This window comes from Salmo salar, chromosome ssa24 (genome assembly GCF_905237065.1).
Source record: "Salmo salar chromosome ssa24, Ssal_v3.1, whole genome shotgun sequence".
Taxonomy (NCBI): domain Eukaryota; kingdom Metazoa; phylum Chordata; class Actinopteri; order Salmoniformes; family Salmonidae; genus Salmo; species Salmo salar.
The window spans coordinates 21,577,606-21,583,139 of NC_059465.1; positions in this window are offsets into that span (position 1 = coordinate 21,577,606).

The window sequence follows — 5,534 nt, forward strand, 5'->3', positions numbered from 1 at the left end:
TATTTGATGTTATTTTGATGTTATTTGCAATGTACCTAAATAATTATGCTATCAACTTGTGCACATATTCAATAAAGTTCAAGACCATTAGTAACAATGAGGAACCATTTTCTTCATAATGTTCAAATGATGATCAGAAATAACATTCTGAGTAGATATGATGACAGCAAGCCCAGTGGAAAACTGTGAATGGCCAATGGCTCATTTCCTCTGTGGAGTTGGAGAATGAGCCATTGTGGAGCTATTCAGTCGAACAACTGTCATATTATGCTTTATGGGTGTAATAAGGTTTAGCTCTACCAATGTGACCACAAGGTGGTGCAGGGTTGCAGTCTGACTGACCAACTAGTTGGAGACTCAAAGGCCTCTACAGTATACTTTACTGTGAACTTTATCACATCACAACCACCAATTTTTTTAGCATTTTTTTTTAAACCTTTATTTAACTAGGCAAGTCAGTTAAGAACAAATTCTTATTTTCAATGTCGGCCTAGGAACAGTGGCAGAACAACAGATTTTTACCTTGTCAGCTCGGGATTCGATCTAGCAACCAATGCACCAACATGGGATCCTAACTTGGGATACTGTAGAGGGGTGTATTTTCTGATGTCTTTCTTATCATATTGTTGTAAGGACAGATATAATGTTTTAATGCTTGGAGAACATGTAATAAGAGCTACAGAGATGCAGCATATTATACCTAGGGCCCGGTGATCATGTGACATGACTGGATTTTAACCTTTTAATTTAAAGTTATTCATCAAACTGTTCCCTTTTCATTTTATGTCAGATGGTCCAGCACCATCCTCAGACAATTGTTTAACTTATTTTGTATAATTCTTGTTTCTGTGTAAGGCTTAAACAGGATAAAATTGTTAAGTCACATGATTCTACAGAACACAGGGCCCTAATTATACAACAGGTGTGAGCAACCTTAAAGGGAATGAGAAGTCAGACTAGTCACATTGAGATTTACATAATTTTTCAAGTGAGCCCTGGCAGTAACAAAAGAGCTACAGAGTAGATTATAAATGTCTGGTAATCTTTTAAGATTGTACCCTACTTTCATGCATAATATGCCAGCTATGCAAAAGGGATAATGAACATGGCATGGGGTGGAAAAATCTGGTGAATAAGATTTACTGCCAGCCTTACCAGGGGCGGAAATCCCGGGGGACACACGACCCCCCCATCCTGGGAAAAATATGATTTGTCCCCCCCAATATATCGCTGAAACATAACTATGTAATTTAAATAATATTAATAATATGCAATGAAAGCAATTGTGCTGATTATAGATACTTAACAGCACGTTTTTAAGTTTCAAAAGCTTGCAACCCCCCCACCCTTTGCCTCACAATGGTTTGATCCACTGCCAGTTCCTTAGCTTACTAGGTAACAGAGAGGTCGTATCTACTGTCTGAAAGGCACTCAATGCACGTAACTGACGTGAGGTTAATCCAGTCAATCGCGCACACACACTAGCTGAATATGCAGAGCTAGCGCGCAAATATTAACTATTAAGCTAGCTAGTACCTATTCCATTTATGTGGCGTCGTCAAAGATGGAATCAGCATGCAGATGATGTAAGTTAGTGCTTCAAAGTCCCTGTGATAAGGTTAGCGATAAACTGAAATCCAAACTGAACAGAACTACACTCTCTTCTACCATTGTCTTAAATATATTTAATGGTCTCGTTGCAAAAGCTAAATTGTCGCAAGTGAACTTTTATTTATTTATTTTATTTCACCTTTATTTAACCCGGGTAGCAAAGATTATAGCAAACACCACTGAAACTGAATTGGTGCTCGCTAGCTTTGCAAATTCAGCTATTGTTGGAAGCCAGCCAATATGAAACAAACTATTAAAATTACAAAAGGTTGCAGCATATGATGTGTAAATGGTGAACTCATACAGCTGTCAACTCTTGTCATTTAATCCGTTTCACATTTGCTAGCTACCTTTTAGATCAAAGCCCAAATAGAATGATTGAAGATGATAGAAGCCCATCTCCTACTGTAAATAACCTACACACTGTGTGTGTGTGTAGCCAGCCAGCCAGCCAGGTAGAAAAATGGCAGAAAAATAAAAGACGGACATCAGAGTATTTTTCAATACACCAAAACGCATAGTAAGAACCCTAGTAGCCTAATATCTCAAAGACTAGTTGATAAAATGTTCATAAGAAAGAAATGAAATTCTAATGGAAATGTTTCACAATGATGTCATTAGGCAGAGCAGGCAACAGATGGCACACAGACAGCAGAGTTGGGGACAGATATGCAGGGACAGACTGGCAGAGACAGGGAGTCTCAGGTAAGTTTGTTCAGTCTTTGTTTGGCAACATTATGAAAGGTTCTCAATTTTTTTGACTTGTAAAATAGGAACATAATTGGAAAATGCCATGGATACCCCCACTCTCAACTTAAACTGGTGACTGAACTAAGATTTGTTAAAGGCAATGGTATTGCTGTTGTGATTAGTTGTGTAGTTTTGGGTACCGGTAGTTAGGAGTACGGCAAACACCTTATTTCTTTGGTTCCTCAATATACATTTACCATATTACAATGTAGGCTATGTGTTACAGCACTACTTTTGGTGTCCTCCTCAGGAATTGCTCTTGAGAAAATTTAATGTAATTGTCCCCTCCAAAGTTGATATCAGATTTTTGCCCCTGAGCCTTACTACAAAATACTACACACAAATGCCAATGTTGAAGTGATCCCATTAATTTAAACAGAGCATGCATAGAAAATATCCAAAGATGATCAAGCCTTTTATTAATCTTATTTTTTGTGCAACAAATGTGTTCATTCAAGGTTTATATACAGTACAACAGCCACACAAGCCCTGTAACGTCAATAGAAACTACTTGGCACTGTTGGAACTATTGTACTGCCTGGAGAAAAGGTTGTTAAAGGTCCAATGCAGCTGTTTTCATCTCAATATCAAATTATTTATGGCTAACAATTAAGTACCTTACTGTGATTGTTTTCAATTAAAATGGTGAAAAAAAAAGAGTTTCTTAGCAAAGAGCCATTTCTCAAGCAAGAATGTTGCATGAACTGTCTGGGAGTGGTCTGAGTGGGGAGGGGGAAACTGGATTCACCTGGTCAGTCTGTCATGGAAAGAGCAGGTGTTCATAATGTTTTGTACACTCAGTGTATATAAAACACAGAAAAATCACGTATTTGACTGCACTGAGCCGTGACTTGATCTTAAAGGTCTTGTCAAAGAAAAGTCCCTGAGCTCTGTCAAAACTCATAAAAGGATCTGTTGTTTTTTGCCTTCAGTAAATAGTACATAGTGGGCCTGATGTGACATACTTAGCGAAGGATGAGGGAGGGAGAAGAGTTCAATATTTTATTTGCAGTCGATCAGTTTCCCCAGAAAGTTTTCGTTATACTCTACTGTGTCTGGAGTGCACAATCCAATTTGCACAGGATGTTATATGGTTTCAAAGCTGCTAAATGTTCTGAAAGGTCACACTTGATTTTAAAGCTATGTCTGCCTGCATTTCTTATCTAGATACTAAGAGTGCAACTGTTTCCAACCTGACCATAAATCTTCATAAATATCTGATGACCAATAAAGACCTTCTAGACAGTGATGTACTTTCACGGAATCACTTTCTGATCTCCTGGCATTCAAATGGCTTAGTGTCATTTACTGCTACCCAGCCACGCCACAAGTTGATATGATATGACATGAGAATTGCACTGACAGCCACTGACAACCCAATGATGACAGTGACATATGAGATGTTGTCAATCTGTCAGAAGGAAGAAAAGTGTTTTAATATGACAAAATAACATACATTCCAGTGCAACTTTGTGTATTAGTTCAAGGAGCAAATACAGAAAACATATTTAAAAGCTTTTCGGAAGTAGTTTAGGTCTACAGCTCCACACAAGCCCTGACTGGTACTGTTAGTCTGCCATGTAGTATCGAGGGAAATGTCCTTAATGAGTTCAGCTCTCATTATCTTACTGGAGATGAATAAAGGATTGAGGCATCTTTGTGATAACATTAGCCTTGCATTGTCACCGACTGGGAGGGAGGGAGATGGCAGAGATGGGGTCCGTGATGTCTCTTTCTCTCACTGAACAGAGATATTTGTAGAGCTGACCTACTTAAACAGCCCTGAGATGCTGTGAGCACAGGTGCATCTGGTTCTGACTGTCTCTGAAACCCAGACAGACAAAATAATTAGCAGGATTCACATGATAAGAATGGAAAATGACAACCTCAAACAGCACAGCTCATCAGCTGACATATCACATTAGGGAATGACTGACGGCTGGGCATGTTTTGAGCCCTTCATAGATATTTACAAGACTTTACAGTAATGAAATGTGAAATTCAGTCAAAGCTACGAAGTGTTCACGGTTGTATTTAGGGAGATTAGCTGTCATGGTATAACTCAGTTCTTGTTGAAATAAAAACACTCTGAAAGTAAATCTGGAGATTTGATAGTATTTTACAAGTAGAGTGATTGCATATTTTGTCAGCTGTGAAAAGAAAAAAAAATGTTGATCTCGTAAGTTGTGATTGCTTTTTACTTTCTTCAACCATGTAGGCCTATCTTAGGCTTGTACAATCGCTTTGTTTAGGTGGTTTTAGCACTGATGGGAGCTGTCCTATTGTGGACGGCAGAGCCAAAGCATAATTAGAAAGAGCTCAATGATTCTATTAACTGAAGCACTGAAGATTTGTTGTCTGTCAAGTCATGTTAGGCCTTTTTAATAGCACGGCATGAATGACCTCCCATTGAAATCCTTACTCTTCAAAAATCAATCAATAAATTAACAAATGACTACGTGTCATCTAAAAGCTCTAATTACATTTAAGTTAAACTTCACATGACAATGCATTTCTCTGTGTCTTTGAATCCATTAGGCTCAGAAATTTGGCCAACATACATAATTTTCTAGAAGTGGGAAGTCAGAAGTTTTCATGGGTATTCTTCAAATGATGGTCTGGGTCATGTTTGCACACATGGTCTAAGCCCACTAAGTCTCCCTGGCCAACATGACAGATGATGAAGAATGAGAGACTGAAGTGTGTGGCACAGATTTAATTAAACCGCTCCCCAGGATGTCTCTCTGCCGCTCAGGAGACTAGCAGAGAAGAGTTTCTGTTTGCCGAACACAGTAGCAAATAGTATTGTCTATTCTTACATTATATAAGAACTGACAATACGAGCAGTGTACAGTATGCCCTAAAGACTGCTTTGAGGATCTTCTGTAAGGGTCTGGTTGGTAGTCTTCATCCAGTATGGAAGTATACCGTATGGTTCCATAATATTCCCCTTATTGCACAGCATCCGGCATAATATAAACCTCTCGTTGATCACTCTTGATAATATGGAATGGATGGGGAAGTGATTGGATTTCGTTTACCTCAGTGCATTCAAAAATTTGGTAGAACGCTTTACCCCCTGGATCCACTCACGGACTGTTACATATTTACAGCCAATTTTCGCCTTCATTCATCTCTGGATTCTGAAGTAGATTTTGATGGTCTCTATGGGC